This window comes from Oreochromis niloticus, linkage group LG14 (genome assembly GCF_001858045.2).
Source record: "Oreochromis niloticus isolate F11D_XX linkage group LG14, O_niloticus_UMD_NMBU, whole genome shotgun sequence".
In the NCBI taxonomy this organism is placed as follows: Eukaryota; Metazoa; Chordata; class Actinopteri; order Cichliformes; family Cichlidae; genus Oreochromis; species Oreochromis niloticus.
In genome coordinates this window covers 35,525,410-35,546,980 of record NC_031979.2, presented here as the reverse complement: position 1 = coordinate 35,546,980, position 21,571 = coordinate 35,525,410, and the positions used below count along the sequence as shown (strand labels likewise).

General features: G+C 42.2%; 1 protein-coding gene across 3 annotated transcripts in view; it reads left to right on the top strand.

Moving 5' to 3' along the window:
- pak1 (p21 protein (Cdc42/Rac)-activated kinase 1) overlaps positions 1–21,571 on the top strand; it is a 73,742-nt gene that overhangs the window by 5,961 nt on the left and 46,210 nt on the right. For 2 of the 3 annotated variants that reach the window (XM_005474827.4, XM_003448960.5), the window contains exon 2: positions 14,064–14,126. The exons of the other annotated variant lie outside the window; for it this stretch is intronic. The gene's annotated coding sequence lies outside the window, so the exon portion shown is untranslated. The remainder of the gene's footprint in view (positions 1–14,063; positions 14,127–21,571) is intronic. 3 annotated transcript variants of the gene reach the window in all.

The following is a 21,571-nucleotide window of genomic DNA, read 5'->3' as shown; positions in this document are numbered from 1 at the left end:
TTGCATTTTCATGTTTTTTCCTTCACTGTGCAGGCATAGTATGATCTGATCTCTGTTGTCAAATCTTAGATTTTTTCCATAGCTTTACTTCTGCATGCACAAATTACACATAAAACAACAATAGCACAAGCAAGAGTGGGTACCAGACCAGTTTTACCACATATTTTTGTGCACTGCCTCCCTCTGACCACTGAGCTCTCTGCAGGTAGATGGGCCATCCCTGTTTACCTGCAGAGAATTTATGGTTCAGTGGATTGCAAATGTGGTCTCCCTGCTGAACCGTAAATTCCGCTTAAGGGAGCAGCCGAAAAGGAAAAAGGTTGTAGCTAGGGCATGACGCTGTATTTGGGTTACTGAAGGTTTAAAAATTCTTTTTAAAAAATAAAATAAAACATTAAGTGGCTCAGTGACGCTATTAAATTCTGAGGAAAAAAAATCTCTAGATTAAAATAGTAAATTCATGAGAAAAAAACTATCAAATTTCCTTCCATGGATTTTCTTAACATGGTCGTTAGGGTGCTGGAGCCTGTCCCAGCTGTCATAGGGCGAAAGGCAAGGTACACCCTCGACAGGTCTAACACAGAGAGACAGACGATCACTCACGCTCACATTCACATTTATGGAAATTCAGAATCGCCGGCTCACTGAACTTTCATGTGCGGAAAAGACTTAGGTTTATGAGAAGAAAAAAACATGAAGGCTTATAAAAAAATAACTGTGAGGATGTCGCGTTTTGATAAAAATGAGCTTGTATGTTTTCTAATGAGTTATTCATCCCAGGAGTTCAAATTTCTTTCCTACTGAACCTTGAAAAAAACCCACTGTTTTTATGAGTGCCTCTGCACCAGTTTCCTCCCAGTTCACCCATTATCAGTCTGTCTGTACTGGAGAACTGATGGCAAAGAAATGAATGAATACAGAAAATTCTACTTTGTCATCTCTGAAATGCACGTCAAAGGATACCTCTGACACGGCTCAAAGAACAGTGACACAAGCTGCTCTCTTCTCTCTGAAATGTCTTTTTCTGTTCTCGTTTGGGGAATCAAGAATATTTGGGGAAAATATAAGATTATAGGCAAGTTTTCACAAGTTGATAGTTTTACCTAACTGTGCTTATACATCAGCTGCTCTGCCTTTAATGAAGGGAAACATCCTTCTAGATTTCAGCATCTTCACTGTGTTCTGTGTGAAGCTCCTGTTTCCACAGGGCTCAGCAGAAATCAGAGCACTGCTCCTCTTTCTGGGGGGGTTCTCTCACCGTTTATGATTTTGGAAGAGAGGGTTTGTGGCTCTTGGTTGCTTCATATTATTGATTAGAGGCGGACGAGGGTGCTGTAACTTTTATTTGACATTTGAGGCAACTTTGAATTAAAAGGCTGGACAAACAACTTTCTGTCCTTCAGTGCTGAAGCTAAAGTTTCACCTCAGCGTTTTTGGATTTTTAAAAACTGTAGGTATCGTATTTAGCGTGCACAAAACATGATATGTGCTGTTATGGATGTGTGGCACAAAAACAGTGACGTCACCACAGTCCCTTTGCCCAAGTCCCAGTTTTCCCAGCAGTTGCAACCAGTTACTTTTGGGGGGAACATTACTTTTCTATGTAAAGTATCCATGAAAAGTAATTGTTTTTCCTAAAAGTAAAGCAGTACGTTGCTTAATTGCCCAAAACAAAACCAGTTTGTTACATTTATTTTCTTGTTACTTGTAAAATGACCTGAAACACATTGTCACATAATTACCAGTTAATGACATAAACAACAAGCTACAGTCCCACACACCAACAATCCCTGTCCTAACGAGGGAACACATCCGGTCTTTATTTTAGTGTTTACACAAAGGCTCTTTAAAGTGGTCGTCATGGTGATTCTACTATAGAAACATGGAGGCTGCAAGCCTGACTGCCCATCAGTCTGTTACCTGTCAAAGATCAGGTAACAGACTGGCTGCTGGAGACGCTGACATGTTCTACTTCGCTCCACCATTTAACTCCTCCCACACACAAACTGAAATCAGCTGATTGTAGCGCAGGAAGAAAGAAGTGTGCTTGTTTGATGTTCCCACCCAGCATGCAGATAACTGAACCTTTGTAACTCCAGTAATGACATAAATGCAATTGTAATGTAATTACTGGATTTAGTACACTGGTTGCATTAGCGCCCTCTGTATCATTTGTGATTCTCTGAGCTCCTGGACTGATATATCATTGAAGTCATCGTAAACGAATGGCATGCTGTCTCATTTCATAGCAAACGCCTCCTTCTTGACGGAAAAAATGGTTGATTGGGGAGCCAGGTGTTGTGTCGCTTAGTCATAAAAAGGTGAGAAATTTTATGACTTTGTGATGTCCTAATTTGTCTCTGTGACCATTGACACAAATGTCACGTAGCTGAGTTTGGTGTTAGTTGGTGTTAGCAGGGTTGTTGCTTCGCTCTCTCTGGTTTCCTTGTGTGAAGAAAAGGTGAGGCCGATAACTCAGCTGGAGAGCCAAATACGAGTTGGTGTAGATCGAGTGTAGTGGTGTAAAAGTGCTCCTCTATCATTGGAAGAAAGCTGTGATGAACACTACATTGTTGTTGAAGGGGTGATGGCGAGGCAGTGGTTGCCATGGAAATAGGGGTGTGTCTGAAGTGTTTTAATGGCCCCATGTGAAGCAGGAGGCCACCTGGTTGTGGCTTTGACACCTCGACAGCCTGACGGAGAGCGAGGAAGGCTGGGAGGACTTAATGACCCATTTGGCTCCTGTGGCTTTGGGCTCGGCCTCTTCAGGAGACTGAGGACCGTGTGTGTGTGTGTGTGTCTTTTGGCTCTTTCTCACCTGTCATTGAAGTTATTTTTAACCCCAGAGATGGTTTGTTTGACTCTGAGTGAATTAGACCTGTTGACCTACAATACGAGTCTCTTATTCTACCAGAAACAAACCACAGAGAAAGGTGTAAAGCACATGATTCTCAAATGAAGTCATTTATTCATTTTCAGTTCGATATCATGATCAAATAAGACAGGAAAACATCTGTTTTTTGACCCAGTAATATATTCTGACTGCTTTGTATCAAAGAAGGGATACAAAATACTTAATTTAAACTGCAGATGAAAAAAAGAGTTAAATTATTGTTTAAGCAAAATTCCCATACATAAATAAACTCATGTCACTGGCTTTCCCACAAGAACACTTGTTTGTGACCCATACACCGCACAGTCACAGCAACACCGGCTTTATTAGGACTTTAACAACAACCCTGAACGAGCGCACTGCCTGGGTGTCATTAATCACCACAGGAGCCTTCGTATTAACTATTAAACCTTTACACACAAAACACCTGAATGCACATCACACATTCACAAGAATCAAAGTTGAAAGCGAATAAAACACATAATGATAACAGCACAACTAAATCGAGGCTAGAAGCTAAACATTATCAGCCCATTAGTTTCCGTTCTTGCCATTGCAGAAGTGTTACTTGGAAAGTACTTTAAAAATCCAGTATAAAGTATTAAATGAGGCAGATATGAACAGCTGTACTCCTCATTGAGTGCAGATAAGTCAATATAAGAGTAAACTTGAAAACTAGAGTAAGGTTACTTCCATCCATCCAACTTCTGGTGTTTATCTGCGTCCGTGTTGCTGTGGCTGCAGTCTCAGCAGACCTCCCTCTCCCCCGGTACCTCCTCTGGCTCTTCTGGGGGGACACCAAGGCTAACCCAAGTTCAAATGTAATATTTCCAGGCTGCCCTGGATCTAGCTCTGGGGCCTCCTCCCAGTAAGACATGCCAAAAACGCCTCACCTAAGAAGCACCGAGGAGGCAAAGACTGAGCTCCCCACCCTCTCTAAGGGAAAACCCAGCCACGTTTTTAGTTGCTAGCCATAGCTCGTAACTATAGGTCCATCCATTCACTCTTTTCCGCTTATTCAATTCATGCTCCAGCTATCCCAGCTGTCTTAGGGCGAGAGGCAGGGTACAACCTGGACAGGTCACCAGTCTGTCTCAGGGCTAACACACATGCTACGTCCACACTAGCTCGGATAGATTTGAAAACGCTCCGCGTCCACACTATCGTTTTCAGCGTTTTCACAGAGTTGTGCGTCCACATTGAAATGGCCGAAAACCCTTAGGTTCCAGTACTGCACATGCGTGAAACACAAGACGATTTGACCTGCCTCATTTCTGTCGGCCGTTTATTTACTTTCCGGCTCTTTGAAACGTTGTGGCAAAATTTTGAGGAAAAGCAACAAGTTTTTTAAATGGACTAACAATGAGATGGAGTTGTTGCTGCGAGTAGCACAAAGGTACAAAATTGCAAAAGCGAGTGAGAGTTAAAGAATTTGAAGAAAAGCTATCTGAAGCATGTACAGACTGATATTAATCTTTAATAGGGCTGTCAAAATTGAGTGCAAACAAAACAACTGCTGTATAATGCTCTCCGCTATCTTAGTTTAATTGGTCACATGACTAAAATGTGTCATCGTTTTCGAAAAGTCCCTGGGTTCGCTGTCCACACTACGATGCAAAAACGGCGTTTTAAAATGCATCTGTTTTGGAGAGCGTTTGCAAAACGCTGCGTTTTCGTTGAGTGAAAACGCTGTTTCAGTGTGGACGGAAGGCCAAAACAGAGAGAAAACGATGCGTTTTCAAATGAAAACGTATTAGTGTGGACATGGCCACAGAGACAGACAACCATTCGCTCACACATTCACACCTGTCGGCAATTTAGAATCACCAATTAACCCAAACCCACTAAGGTGAAGGTAGGAAGTTCAAGTTCAGACTCTATTGACAAAAACTGTAATTTTACTTATTTTCAAGCTGCCTGGTTGGTTCAAAACATGGATGCATCACCGAGCCCCGGCTGCCGGGTGGAATTGGGTGCTATTGGAAAAAACAGGCTAGCTTTGACCCGGTTTCTGGTTGTGTGATTTTGAAACAGTGAATAAGTGTTAATCTCCTCCTTTAACTGTCAGATTTGTGCAGACTCAGCAGTGTTGCTAGCATTACCTGGCTGGTGTGGTGAATAGAAAAGCCTGGGAGGAGATAGACCATGCTTTAAATTACTGCTGAACTATTGATGGAACATAATTAGCTGTAGATATGAATTCAGGCAGATTTTCCACAGTCAGCAGTGAAGTTAATTACTTGTTAACTTGCATACAGTATTTTTCTGAGACACTAACTCACAAACTGTACCAGCATAAATAGTAATACTGGCTGTGGAGCACCAGAAGCCTGCCAGCAGCTGAATAATGGATAGCCTGTCTGCCTGGAAGGCTGCTGGGGCTGCTGAGCACGCCGTCTAGACGAACCCCGACAGCACAAAACTACATGCACGCTCTCTCCACATAACAGGCTGACTGGCTGAATCCAGATGAAAGCTGTGAGCCTGGCTCGATTCTTTTTTTTTCTTAAGTATTTTATCCACTTTGTTGATGTGGAGGCAGATGAAAGGAAGGGTGATGGTGCACCTCTAAGCTGTTAATAGTATGGTTCAGGATCAAAAGATGGCTTTAATATTGTGGATGTAATTATAATGTTGAAATATTCCACTGCTTCAGATCAGTTTCATTAAACCTGGAGTCGCCACACGGCCTGATCAGAGCCCTCACCCCAGGAGAGGCAGAAGCTGTCACAGGTGGAGCCATTCATGAGCAACATCAGTGATTTCATTTATTTGCTGTCAGCACTGAGTTTCCTGCACTAAGACAGAGACCTGTTCTTTTAAGCTGAGCCTGTTTTGGAAGACAGCTCAGGAGCAACCTGCTGCTCTAACATAATACAGCATGTTAGCACGTGCTGTCACATGGCCACTGCTTTATGTGTCCTTGAAGACCATAAGCTCTTTGGCACTTGTGTTCAGAAGTAGTGTTTCATATCAGAAGTCCTTCTTTATCTGAACCACAGCTTAAACCCCCAAACATCCCTCCTGTCCTTATCAGTCCCCCAGGCTTCTGGATCCAAATCGTAGACCGTTTACCCGTCAGTCAGACTGTACTTGATACTTCTTGCAAGAGAGCTTCACAGCAAGATGATAACAGGGCACAACAAGATCAAAGCAAAAATAAAATAATACGCAATAATAAGTCATTTAAAATACATCAAAAAGACAAAACATCAAAGAAATAAAGTCAAATTTAAAATGGTTTATACATAAAATAATAAACACTGTAAAAAGACATAATAAAATGTAAAAAAAACCCATCAAAAGTCTAATAAATGTGCATCTATGAGTGAAATGACGCTGCATGAGTGGCTGTAAAAAAGTTATTTTATTTTAGCTGGTCTTTTAAATAAAGGCTTTTTTTGTGGTACTAAAGATTAACAGATAAAATCATTATAATAATTTAACATTATAATAATTTAATACACACCATTCACAGTTTTCTGTCTGAAACAGACAACAGACGTGAAGATGAAAATACCACGAAGGACTTCTGCAAGTGAAGATACAGTCAAGGCCGAATCACCGCTACTTTAGAGCTCATGTCCTATGTTTGTGTGTGTGTGTGTGTGTGTGTGTGTGTAATCATGTGTGTGTCCAGGGACCATATGGTGGAGGAACCACCCACTCATTGTGACCAACCACACCTTGCAGCAACACACTGAGTTAGAGAGACAAAAGAACCATAAACAGATAGAAGAGCAATGCAGAGACTCCGTGTGTTTGTGTGTGTGTGTGTGTTTGTGTGTGTGTGTGTGTGTGTGTGTGTGTGTGTGTCCATACGTGTGTGTGAATAGTTCCCTGTTGAGGTATTGCATTCACACCCTGTAGCCTTACACCCCCCAGGAGAGACCATGGTGTGACTGTGGATGACATCGTCATGTGATCACATGTGTTTTGTTGCATTGCTAGGAGATGAATGCGATGGTGTGTTTGTGACGTGCCTGAGAGGTGACCCTGGCTGAGAGGGCTGTGCAGCACGTCTGCACAAGTTCATATAAATCAGGCTCAGTTCACACTTATAACTGAATAAAGGTGTTAAACCGGGTCCATAAGTGCACAGTCAAAGCAGGTCAAAGAAATTTTAATAATAAAAAGTAATTTAGTCAAAGAAAATGATTTGACCTCATCTCTTAAAACTAATATGAATAAATTAATCTGAAGACACCAAGACCAAAGACACTTATGTGACATCATGCCTCCCAGCCTGATCCACGTGCTGATCTGTTCACTTCACTTTTATGATGTTCTCTGTTAGCGGGAGGCTAATGTAGCATGGAGGAGAGTAACACTACAGCAGGTTGGAGGTTTTTCAAACCTGCTACACCAACAGTTTTACTTTGTATGTTTGCAGTATTTTCTTTACTTAAAATTGTTAAAAGCCTAAAATGACTGAGAGTCAGTTTCCTTGATGTTTTATCACTGGTTCTGCCAACTTTTTGGGTTTACCGCGTCCTTAACGTGCAATAAAATTGAACAAATATTATTAAACTCGCTCTCCACGTTTTATCTTTTAGTTTGACGCAGTAAGCAGCTGGAAGATAAAACACTGAGCTCGGAGAAATGTTTTCTGACATTTTATTGATGGAATAATCTGCAATCGGTACTGGAAATATTCGCCCGCTGCAGCACGGTGGATGTTTGCAGATGTTGGTCAGCCTCTGCAGAGACTTCTACAGCAAACTGTTTCTGAGCTAGAAGCAGGGGAGTTCCAATCATGAAATCGTCCTGATATTTCTAAATGCCGTCATCATGATATCATTCCTGCAGATACCACCAAGCCAAAACTGTTCCAAATATACAAAGTCCTCTCCCACCAGCTCTTTCCTTCTCCCATCCTCCTCATATCTTCTTCAGCTTTTTTTATCTTTTCTTTATCTCCTCTGCATCTTCATTTTTTCTCCTTCTTCACCCTTTTCTCTGTACACCATGTCCTCGTGTATTCCTTTCGTCCTCTTCACCCTCTTTTCCCTCATTCTCTCCTCTCCTTCAGTCTATCTGAAGTAACCAGTGAAGCAACTATAATGTTATTAGCTATAAATACCCCTCCATCTCTCCTCCTGTCAAATAGAGGAAGTCTCTTTCTTGCTCTCATCCTGTAGTTATGTCTTCTTTGCTATTTTTGCCTGAGGGATGTTCTCCTTGTTTTCACATTTAAAGCACAATAAGAGCTTATTTCAAATGAGAGCAGGAGAAGTTTCATCTTTAATTTCTACAGGAGAATATCATGTAAAGATACGTGAACTTTTAAACCTCTGTGGCTCTACCCTCGCATAGATCCACGAGCTGTGGGTAGTGACCGGAAAAAAGTGGTGAATGTGAGCTTCTTGTTAAGGGTGTCTGGGCTCAGAGATACGGTGAGGAGCTCAGTTATTCGAGCTGCTGCTCCACGTTCAGACGAGGCAGCTGAGTTGGTTCAGGGATCTCATTGGGGATGTCTCCTCGGAGATATGAGGGGTTCCCGATCCAGGAGGAACCCCTGGAATCGGGAACGTAGGGGTCTCCTACGAAACTGAAGCTAGCCACCTCGTCTGGGTCTGAGTCTGAGACAAGCCACCGTTCAGAGGACGCTCCACAGCTTGTACTCATGTTCTTAGTGCTTCTGTCATACCCACAGCTCAGCCAGCAGTCCCACAGCTTCACTTTCACACTCAGTACATTAGCTACATCTTTATAACAAGTGGGTTTTTCTACCAACGAGCAGCTGAAATTATAAAAACCTCGACCGCACACATGCCTCAGCATGATTGGCTCATACGCTCATGGCACCAATTGGCACTTTGGGTACAGGAGACAATTTTTTTTCCAGAATATTATCCAGTATTCTTGGGAGAATATCACTTATTAGCTATAAGTATGAAATTAAGAAAGCTCCCTGTGCTGCCTGTGGTCAGGGAGGCTGTTTTTACTCTTTATCTGTGTCTGTTACTGAGTCTTATTTACTCTCTGTCCTGGTTTATTTCTTCTTATCGCTCTCAGGCCAAGATCCAGCTCACTCATTTTCTCTCCCTCTCACCCATCTTGTCCCTTCCCCAGGGGGACGTTTCAAACTGAGTTCTCACCTCCGTTTCAACAGAAAGGCAGGAACAACACCCTCTTCTCTCGCCAACACACTCTACAAATTTTAAATATGGCCAGTCAAGTGTGTCAGCTTGCCCTCCACATGCACCCTATCTCTTTCTCTCCAGCCTGTTTTCTTTCCCACATACACAGAAGGCTTCCTTTGGCGAGGCACAAGATTTAGGAAATAGTGAGACGGGTCTGTCACTCCCAGCTTATCACAAGTGGGCTCTTAAATTTCCTGGGTAGAGCTGTAAATTTCAGTGCTGTCATTGAATTTTCACTCCAATTTCTAGGATTTTTCTTGGTGATTAATTTGCCCTTGTGAAAAAGCACTTGTGTTATGAAGACAAAGCGTTCACTTTACCTTCCTAACACAAGTCTGTGCATATTTCAGTTACTCGCTGACAATTTTATAAACGAAAGGCATTCCACAAGGTTCAATACTTAGCCCTGTCCTATTCACTGTGCACATGACCTGGGACCACTGAGACCTGTTCATTGCTATGCTGAAGACACAGTTTTATACTTAGAAGTGCACTAACTCAGAATCTACAGGTACAGGTTAGACTTAAGTGTTTATTAAATCCTGATAAGACTAACCACAGGCTCTTCACCAGATCCTAAATGAAAAGTTTAAAGTATATGCTGTTAAAACAGCAATTACAGCGACAGTGTATATAATGAACAGCACCTCTGTTTTAGTTTATAGAGATCTGGTTTTTACCAGTAATGATCACGTCGCTGTCTTGCTTTCATAAAGCCGTTTTTATTTGAGTACCACATTGTTTTTTTGAACCTTAAACATTCAGAAGTGGGGCTGCCACAAACGATTATTTTGATAGTCGACTAGTCACCGATTATTTTTTGCGATTAGTCGACTAATCAGATCATGCATCCACTGGACGTAAAACATACAGCTTATTGCACCAGCAAGCGTCTGCTCTTATATAACGATCATTAGCTTACAGCCTGAAGTGTTTAAGGTATGTGCTAACTAAAAATAAAGACAAGATGATAGTTTATTAAACTTTAAATGAAATGTGCAGATTGTCTCAGTGAAGTTTAATAAACTCAGCCGTCCGCTCCTTGCTATCTAAAATATAACAGGACACTGGAGTAAACTCTTAACCATCTCACACTTCTGTTTAATCAGTTTTCTTTGTGACGTTTATTCAGCTGTTTGAAAACTATAACTTTAATCTCAGCCAAACCGATTTACTCAGGAACAAATAAAACACTGAAAAAAGCCAAACTAACATTTTTAAGTTATCTAAGTGGCTTATATATCATGTTTAACCTGAGTAGCAAAAGGCCGTGGGGATCTGAAAATGATGTGCCGGGAGTTCGCTGCTCTTGCCGGCTCTAGTGAGCCTTGAACTCCCGGTCAGCTCGTCTCTGAAAATGTCAGAGCACTTTTGCAGATATGTGATGTCTTGATAAATCAAGCAGATATTTGAAGTTTACACAGCTACGCTCTCGCCTGAAAATATCTTAAAAGTTTATTTTGTGACCCAGAAAGAGTAATCATAGTAATATTAAAACTAAGTAGCTGCTGCCATTGTTGGAAACTGGAATTGGCTGGGCCGCGCTATGAATCCTGGGATAGGTTGGGCCACGAAGGATACACCCGACCCATCCTTCAAAACTGGGGAAAAGCCGCATTTGTTGGAGTCCTCGAATTTGGACAGCCTTCATCGCGTCGCTGTCACGTAATCGGCCTATAAATCCGGCCTCTGAAGGATGCAGCCCCTGAATTTGGACACAGCTACGATACCGGAGACTGCTTCTTATTATTATTTGGTGTTTAACAGCAGCATGCATCCTTGTAAATGCATTGCTGCCATCTTCTTTCAGTCCATTATTACACTCTCAAATCCTACTATTTATTCCTGCGTCTTTCAGGATCTTACAAAGCTTCAAATGACACGTCGACTATTAAATTAGTCGTCGACGATTTTGATAGTCGACTAATCGGAGCAGCCCTATTCAAAAGCATGCATTACCTTTGTGTTTCTTTTATAATAAAGATGTGGGAAAAACTGCCCATTAGGTGGTAAATTCTGAGGTTAGACATGAATATTAACCTAAAACAATTTAAAGTTCCTTTGGGTGAAAGAATGCTTTTTTTTATGGCTTTTATTACAGTCGGCTAAAGTAACATATTTTAGTAAACTGTAGAAGGAAAAAAACTGGACTAAAAAAAGTGAATTATTCCTGCATGACTGCCTTCACAAAGTGTTATTGTATTGTAATGTCTATCGTCGTTTTGACCCTGACAAATAATCCCCGTATAATAATAATTAAAAAGACTAAAACTAAGACTGAAGCCAAAAAAAAAACTAAACTAAACTGAAGATTGCCAAAGAAAAAAAATCTAACCCTGGTGAAGCTAGCCTGAAGTTCTGACATATTTTCCTGTGAGCATCTCCACTAGCTGTCGGTCAGCACATGTCATCATGCTCAGCGGGAATAATTAGGCGTGCGGCCACGAAACAGAACTACTCTCACATTTTTCTGCCAAACACATTTCATGCACGAGTCATCTGACTCGTATGTGTTTGTTTCATCGGACGGACGCAGACAGACGGTCAGAAGTTTAGAGAGCAACTCGGTGGATTTTCAGGCTAAGCTTCTTGTTGTTGTTGCTTCAGCCGTGAATGAACAGCAAAAGTTAATTTATCGGGCTAAACTCAGAGGTATTGAACAGAAATTCCTCCACAAATAGTGACATATTGCCTGAAGGACGAGAGTTTAACTGAAAAATTATATAGGGACATGAAAGATGAGAGCTTTGCTCTTACCTAGGAACATAACGAGAACAACAACAACCGTTTGAGTCGAGTCTCCTCTTTCAAAGAGACGTGTCACAGACGAGTTGTGCTCATCGGCTGATTCGGGTCTCTTCAGATTGGGACTCTGTCTGCATTTATAAATGACATTGCAGTTATTTGTAAACCTGTGATTACAGCCAGTCTGAGTCAGGCTGTGAGTGTTTGGAGACACGTCGCCTCCCGCCGAGTCACCTGTGCAGTCACCTTGCGCTCGATACTGGAGGTAGCTGGTCACTGCAACTACTTGTGATCAGTCTCTGAAAGCAGAAAATATTCTGTGCAATCACTGGGCAGCCAATGATTTGCTGCCATTCAATTTTTTGGTCTAATATGTTCATTTGGAACACATCAATCTGTGATCCAGGTTACAAATATACAATCTAGGATGCTGAGTCTGTGGATGAATCCTCCCTGAATACACCAATCAGAGGATGTACTGGGATACACTGGACACCGATGTGCTATAGTGTGATTAGAGAAAATGAATAAAATGAATCTATATAAGCAAACCTGATGAGTGACTTTCAGTCAGCTCTTTCCTGCTTTTATATTACTGCTGCTCAAATTCACACCAGGCCACTGCATGTCCTCTGTTTTATGTCCCTCCAGGTCTCCGGTCAGTCACCTGGTTTGAACCTGCTGCTATAAGTTAGCCCAGATAAACCCATCGGACAATAAGCTGCGTGTTAGTGTGAGGAAACTCCAGCTCACCTGTACCTGTAGCTTAGTGAGAGGATGTATGTGCATGATTAGCAACAGCTTACGCCGTCCAGCTGGCACAGCCATGTATGCAGGTGGCTGCATGTTGCATTACTCAGAGATTAGAAACAGCTTAATAAGCTGTAATCTAGAGCTGCATGGGTATGACCTTCTGACTGCTGCCATTCCATTACACTGTGTGTGTGTGTGTGTGTGTGTGTGTGTGTGTGTGTGTGTGTGTGTGTGTGTGTTTGTGTGTGTGCAGGCCTGTGTGTGTTTTCTCACAGTAAGGTGTGAATGTGTGAACAGCTGCAGGGCTGACCTCCTTTTGTTTGTCCTTCCTGTGTGCACACAAATGGCGTCCTGTTCTCTAAAAGCCTGCACTGTGTGTTTGTGTGATGCCGTGTGGACTCCATCTGCTGAAAGATGGAGTAAAAGGAAAGAGAAGCACCTGTCCACACCTGTGCATCGTTTATGTCACCTTAGTTCAAGCCCAGTGGCCTTTCTGGCCCACGTTAACCCCCGGCATGGGGGACTGACACGTCTGAAGGGGGGTTAAAGTTTGGCAGGTGTAGCAGTGCATCATGGGGGAAAAATTACTAGAAATAAATGACGTTATCCTTTTTTATCTTTAGGCTGCGATCAGCTGACTTGTGCTGCCAACTGGATTCAGTGTTTCATGAGATATAGGCTGATTTCCAACCACAGACACTATAAAGCCAGAATAAAAGGAAGAATTCAGTAAATCTAATGAGCAGCGTCCAGTATAAACTGATGTCTGCTATCTTTGATGTATCCCAGTAACAGTACCCTAGATTTAATCAGCCCAACAGTGCATCACTGTAAACTCTGCCACAGTACTGCAAAGTCTGAACTGAGGGGCTGAACCAAGGCCCAGAATAAGATATAAGACATCTTCTCAAATGGAGTCCCAAGAATACAAATATGGAACTGGAAATGAGCACAAACCATTAGACGCATACTCATCTGAAATATTCCCACATTTAAGGTCTGAAGGCTTTTCTGGTGTAAAGTGAAAGGGCTGAAAACACAGTTAATATTGAACTACATCGTTACACCTCTTTATAAACTCAAGGTTCTTCTGCTTTTCAACAGATTGCTCATCATTTCCCACCAAACTGCTGAAAATCTTTTACTCTAATTTCCTCTCGTTTCACGTCATTCATGTTTGTGGCGGCATTAAAATGCTGTCGCAGTCATTTCTTTCTCTTTCCACTTTGTTGACTTCAGGACTGTGGAGATGAGATTGAATTTAGCGTCATAAAACACTAATAACCCGGGAAGTACAGCCACTGCTGGCCTGCTCACCTTTTGCACCCTGATGATGAGCTCTGTCAAAGTCTGACAGCATTGTTAATAAGAGGATTATGAGCTGTGTGGCGGTCATTGATAGAGTTAACTCTGCCTTCTTTCTGAGCAGGTGGGATGAGTGAAATTGCAGTTAATAAGTTGTGGCTCATTTAAAAGGATGATATGTGACGGCCAGCATTAACGGCGCTCTCTGTGTTTGTGTGCAGGCTGCAGGTTCAACGAGTCTCTGCCTTTGTGTGACAGGAGCGAGCTACACGTCACGTTAACAGGTAAGTGTGGCTGGTTTGAACTCTGCTGATAGGATTTTATTGATGCCAGTGCGATTCTCAGTTCTCCTCATAGATATTAGTTATTCCTGATTGATTTTAAGTGGGGATTGGATGGATTTCCACCCTTTAATGCTTCACAACAGGATAGATTTATGCACTCGAGGAAGCATATTTGACTTTAGGTCTCATATCATCCTGTTCTTGGCTCATTTGTGTTTTGTGCTTTTCCTCCAACAGTAATGTGGCTGCAGTTTTCCCTTCTAAAGCATCAGCATCTTTTTGTTTTAGCAGCTTTCTCTCCTCTTGTGTCCAATCTTTGTTCTTTAAATCACTACAGCGTTCATATTTTAGACACCAAGCAGCTCATTTTACTGTTGTGACTTTGAGCCACGGATATATTCTCAGGGACTTAGCCAGAAATGTCTCATATGGAAAAGAAATAGGAAAAACTTATAAAAGACTTGCATCAGCTTTAGCTTGCTTCATATAGTGAATCATATAAGGCTTATATGATTTACTCATGAAAGTGGCCACTTTCTCATTACTTTCATATATTGTTTTAGTAAGTATACAAAACATACAAGTTTCATTTATACAATTTTTCTAGGGATCTTATATCTGTTTTCACTCTTGTATGCTTTTCATACAAGTTTCATGCAAGACAGATACAAACTTTATAAGATTTACATATATATCTTTTCCATATGGGGTGCTTCACCTTAATAGTACACCTGGTTCTGCCAAAGGTTTCTTCCTGTTAAAAGGGAGTTTTTACTTCCCACTGTCACCAAGTGTTTGCACACAGAGGCTGTTTGATTGTTGTGGTTTTCTCTGTGTCGTTGTAGGCTCTTATAAAGCACTTTGAGGTGATTGCTGTTGTGATTTGGCCGTGCATATACCTTTTTTTTTAAAGGCAGAGATTGAAACAGATTTTTTTTAGGCTTAACATCAGGTTTTTTCATGTTTCAGCAGCAATTAGAATTACTGCCAACATTCCTGTTTTTCCCAGGTGGTATCCTGGTTTACTGTTTTTCCTGATAACGTGCGTGACCCTTAAACTTTATTATGAATCACTAGAGTAGAAGCATCTGTAAGTTTTGTATGCTTTTCCATTAACCAGGCTGCCAGATTGTCTGTGAAACACAGTCTGCACACACGTTCCACACCCTAAACACAATTCCTACTGACGGAGCAAACAGAGAGCACACAACCAGACTCAGGGAGTGTGTGCAGCTAATCTCTGTGCACACACACACACACGCGTGTCGGATGCTGAATGAATTACCTGCTCTCATAGTTTTTGTTTCACCACTTCAGCTTACTGTGAAGATGCAGTAAAGAGCGAGACTGTGAAATTTAAGCAAGCAGGTGGAGGCATATATGCAACCCTTTGGATAATTCACACGGATACAGCGCTTAGTGCACGGGTCTGTGTGCAAGAGGTTATCAGTGGCAGTGAATGGAGCCTAACCCTGGCATGAAAAAGTGTTAACAGGAGCAGAAGCCGTTTCTTGGTTCCAGCTTTTTGAAATTATTAAATCCCTGCAGCTTTGTGGGATCCATCTCCAGATTGAGCGAGTTTGCACGTGACACAGCTGCAGTGGCTCCGTCAGTTATTCGATCAATTATTCCTGAAGCTGAGAGAGAGAATCAGTCGGGTGTTAATAGAAAGTCACAGTCTGCTTTCCACAGCTGAGACAGGTTAGCTGTCGCATGTTAAATCATTAGTTCCACTTGTTCAGGAGTCCTGAGCTCCAAACAGCTGTCAGAGGTTTTTACTCTGAGTCAGGTCGATTTATTTAATCCATCTGCTCCCTCCGCTCCACCCGAGCCCCACTCTATCTGATATGTGAGAGTTAGCATTGTTTGTCTGAGGATCACAGTGATTCACGTTGTTAATGTTAACACCACTGTCTTCTGTTCCCTGAGTGGATGCAGTTCTGCATCTTTAGCCAGCGCTACCTGTTTGCATACCTTTAGGTTCACATGTTTGAAACCTGCCTGTGTATGCTAGTGAGACTTCCTGAGACAGCAGCAGCAGTCTTAGAGAGAGCGAGTGAGAGCACGCCAGGTGCTGTCCAGGTCGGGTGTCGGTCCACCTCTGCAGCCGGACATTATTATTTGAAACAGAAACTGTTTCCTTAGTAACTCTCATTCTGGTGCAGGTTAGCCTGCAGGCACGATGTTCATGAGGTCATTTGTCACCCTGAAGATTTGAGCAGTGCATCAGTGTTTGCAGTTGTGGTTCACTGAGGGACATTATGTAAGTTGGCTGTAACGGGATTCTGCATTTCTGGTCTGACGGCTCCCAGCGTGCACTGCAGCCTTCATTATTTATTGCATTAGCAGGGGCGGAGTTACACAGCTGGTATGTCAGGGATGGAGACAGACCCCCTGCCCCCCATCAGCACACCTGTGTGTGTGTGCTGTGTTTAGGTGGAGAACAGGGGGGATGGTAATAGGGTGGGGTCACTGCGCTGATGAGAGCGACTCGGCGGGTTTGCCATGCATTTTTTATGCACTGCATCATTCTGTGTGCGTGTGTTTGTAAGCTCTCTGTGAGTATTTGAAGTATAGGCTTACAAAAAAGGGGTGGCTGAAAGGGTCAAATCTTCCTGAATCTGTCCTGATACGAACTTTACTCTGTGAAGTTCAGGGGTCCTGGGTATTTAAGTGTAATCGTCTGATTTTCGATGGGGGGTGATGTTCTGGTCTCACTGAATTGGTATTAACTCTTTGGGCCAAAGGTCAAAGTTACAAATTCCTGTTGTTTTAAATCGGACCTGCTGTGTTTTCTATATTTTCTGTCACATTTGTGCTGTTGGAGTGGCGGATGTTCCTGTTAAACATGGCCAAAGGTTAAATCTGGCTGCTCTGTTTGGATCTGTATGACATCAGTGAGAGTGGACATCCTTAATTTGGTTTTTATTTTTGAAGGGCAGCCACACTTAAAGGGGGAGGAGCTAAAGCAACTAAACTAAGCAGCTGCATCAAGGCGGAGAATGAAATAAATGGGGGTTATTTTGAACTGTTGATTATGCAAAGCTAGTCTTGTAGAGTCCTGCTTTGGGCTGAGTGATGCTCATCACATCTTTGTGAACATATCGCTGACAAAATAAAGTCTCAACTTGGTTTGGACACCGTCTGAAGGGCTGCAGCCGTACTTTTCCTGGATTGGACCATCAGTGTGGTGACTCAGTGAAAAAGTCCTGGGATTAAATCTGGTCAAAGGGGCACCATTCATGCACAGGTTTCCTTTGAGAGGTTTTTTTTTTTCCCCGCCATCAAATGCATACTAAAACAAAGCTAGGTTTGATTCTCCCATGACAAAGGCACTCACTTAGCGCTGGAGTTTAACCCCGTACGCTCCTCAGTGGCCTCCCGCTGCTACTCAGACTGAGGGAGGATTAAATGCACTGAATGAATTTCCTTGCGAGGATCAGTGAAAGAACTGCTTAACTTAATTGTTTAGTAATGTGTCAGAATTTTGTCTAAATGTGGTGGCGAGGTGGTGTCCAAAACCCAAACATTAGATTGGTTTACATTTTTTCAAACCAAACAAAGCAGCAAATCAAAAGAAATATGTTTCAAATGTGACCAAAATTCATGTTTGGGGAAAGGACTCGTTACATTTCTGGCGGCATTTCATTAACTTCTTGTTTCAGATGAAAAAAATAAGATGAAAACAGGGTGATGGATGGTAGAAGAAGAAAGCCGATAGCAGTGGAAAGATGAAGAGGGCGAAAGCAGTTCATCACACCGTGATGGAGCAGAGCGTGAACCCTGCGAGTTTTTCCACTGAGAAATCGTTTTGTGTAAATTCTCCCGGTTTTCTGCTCGGCTCTCTCTCCTGTTTGATCCTTCCCTCTTTATTTTCCTCTGACCCCCACTTACCCCTTCCCCCCTCTGTAGTGTCTCTCTTACTCTTCTTGTGTTGCCCCCCCCCTCCCCCTCTGTTTTGTGCTCCTTTTTTTGTCTTGCTCCTCTCTTTTCATGCTCTTTGTTGGATCCTTCAGGCTGGACACATTCCTCCCTCAATCTTCTTTTCATGCAGTCCAAATGATTTCTTCTGTCTCTCTCTCTCTCACACACACACACACACACACACACACACACACACACACACACACACACATGTCAGGTATTGGGGACATCTAATTGAAATAATTCTTTCCCTAACCCTAACTCTAACCATAACCCTGACACTAAAAGCACATTTGCCTTCAAACTTGTGGAGACCAGGATTTTGGTCCCCACAAAGATATGAAAACATGCACATACTCACATACACACAGACACACATTCACATGATAAGTAGCTTCAAGCACAAAACCTTCCAGGCAGATTTAACGCAGCGACGACTGAAGTGAGGAAAAATAAAGACAAGAAAAGCGTGACAAAGAGGGAGAAACTGAGGCTGTCGTCCCTGCTCCTGCTTTCATGTTTGATCCTGTAAAATTACAGTATTAAAGTGAAAATTAAAGTTTACAGACACACTATAATCTGCAACAACAGTTTAAAATCATTTTATTTAGTTACGTGTCCCGTATAAATAAAATACACTATAATTCTGTTTGTCCACAGTTTCCTGACACTTTAATGATGTTTTTTGACTTGCGTGAAGCGGAAAGTCAGAGTGAACCTTTACTGGGAGTTTTTGTTTGTGGTGTTGACATGTTTGATGAAGCCGTGTGAAGCAGAGAAAGATGTGGGCTGCAAAGTAAGAGAGCCTGTGAGGGACATACAGGGAGACGGCTCGCTGTGTCATTGAGTTTATTCTGTGAAAAAAGCAAACAGTAAGAGAATGGAGAGAAAACATTTGCTGTCTGTTTATAAATAGGAATGAATACACTCTCCACCCACTGTGAAACACACACACACACACACACACACACACACACACACACACACACACACACACAGCTTTGTATTGACCAGCAGAAGGGGCCTTCTTTGGACTCTAATCTACTGGACGTCACAACTGATTTATCTCCACTGCAGGGTGTGTGTGTAGGTTTGTGTGTGTGTGTGTGTGTAGATGTGTGTGTGTGTGTGTGTGTAGATGTATCCATCATGTTTATGCCTCACATCATGTTTTCCGGTGTGTGCGTGCTAATATTAGTCATGGTACAGTAAAAGGTGCAGTGTGTATCTGAGGTATTGACTGAATTTAAAGTGTGTGTGCATTAAGCCTCGTCATTAGAGGATGGACTTTCCACTGAAGGTGCTGCAGTGCACCCTGGGATTGCATCCGATGCTTTACGCCAGCGTTTTGAGGCTGTCTTCACTTTGGCTCTCGGAGCTTCAGCCCCGTCGTTGCCCTCTTCTTCCTCTCTCTTCATTCTGTTGCTGTATTATTAGTCAGCTGTGTCACTTCATATCTTCTATTTCATTTCCGCCAACGCGGTGCTGTGCACAGAATCAGCCTGTTTTTCGACATAAATCAGAACTGACTATTACGCAGTGCTACTAACAGAAGTTGAGGTCATTTCCATTGGAAGAAAATCACAGCAGGCAGGATCTGTGGGCTGCGTCCGCCAATCGTAGTTCAGTTTGTCTCCACTGGTGTCAGTGTGTTTGACTTTGGGCCCAAAGATTTAATAGTAGACTGCTGGTTCCACTTTTTTGACACCAACACCAGTCTTTTATTTTAGTTTTAAGCTTTGAACTGGTTCTACAGTGGGCACCAGCATCAGGTCAGGGTCCATAGAGTCAAAAAATAAGAGTTTCCCACAGAGTTTGATTGTATTTGTGTGTATGCGAGCAATAAAGTGCACCTACGCTTTCTTAAATGAAAACAATACCACTGGTGACAATTATAAATAATACGTGTCTGTTGCCGTGGACGAACTCTTGGCTGACGCGTTTTCTCTGCTGCTCGCCGAGGCAGGCAAAGATGGCTGAGTTCTACCACAGGATGTGCAACTCACTGCTGAGGCAGATGATTAAACACTCGGGTATTTATTCATCTCAAAATGCTTGGCAAATAGTCACAGTACAGCTGAAAGAAAAAGAGTTAGTATTAACTGAAGCATGTGTCTGATGCGCTGTATCCTAATGCTGAAGTATCTGCACAAGGTTAAATTATTGATATGATGTGAATGAAAGTTTTATTGGGACTGAAACTGACCTGAAAGGCTCTCGCTCTGCTGGAGCTACTCTGATTGCAAAGTTACCTCCTTCACAAATCATCTGTGAGGAGTTCAGACCCGCACAGTTCAGATTTCTCATTAAGCAACTCACCGGCCAGCATCACTGCCGCCATCCGTCATCAGTCAGTCACATTCATGCACGTCCTTCTGTCCCGTCTCTTCCCTCGTGTCTTGTAGTTTTCCAGCTCTTAGTTTTCCCGTAAAGCTGACAGAGTTTGCTTTGAACGGCCATTCAGTCGCAGCCAGTGAGTCGACACTGACCAGCGACAGCCTCTCTGATTCACACCTCCGCTATGATGTCAGACAGAGTCGGAGAAGCTTTGCCGATAAATGACGAACTTCTGTAGTGCTCTTCCCCTCCTCATCCTCGTTCTTCTGCTTTGTCTTAACTGTAAACCGACTTTACCTCCACGTTCTTCTGTGACACTAATCAATACTGCTTCATCAGTATTGATTGCTGATAATGCATTCACAGCCAGCGCCCATGAAGACTAAAAAGTGCATTTTCTCATGCAGTCCATGGCTGCAGACTCCTGTTTCTTAGCTTTATCTTTAAGGCCTCTGACGGTGTGCTAGTTTCCTCCTGTTTGTTCCTCCTCCAGCCGCCCACTTTTCCCATAAAACCAAACTGACCTCAGACGCTCGATCCATCAGACGGTGATTCACAGCTACAGGTATCTGCAGAACAAAGACGGGAACACTTATATTTTCCTACAGTTTATACTTTAACAACTGTTTTGGACTCGTGTCAAACTCAAAGCCCGGGACCACAAAAGATTAAATCTTGATTATTTTAATCTGACTAAATGGTGTAATAGCTGTTAGCTTAGTTTGCTGAGGTCTTTATCTGAAGCCAGTATGTGTATGAAGGCTATGCAGCAATATAACCAGAATATATATATATATATATATATGTATGTATATATATATATATATATATATATATATATATATATATATATGTATACAGTATATAATCCAGTAAAAATAAATGGTTGATGTTATTTGAGATCAGACAGCTGATTGAAACACCTGGTAAAAACACCTTTGTGTGTGTCACGATTAACAGTTTAAATAATGTTTGTTTCTCTGCTGTTTCCAGTTAGTGAGGAATAGGAGTGCAGATTTCAGTGATATTGTTTTAATACTGTTGATGTGACCTGCCTGCAGCTCTAACAGGTACATGAGCTGGAGCTTATTTTTAAACAAACAGTAAACCTCCCAAAAACTTTGAACACTGTCATCAAACCTCTTCTACGTGTCGAATGGTATTGATTAATCTACTAATGTCAA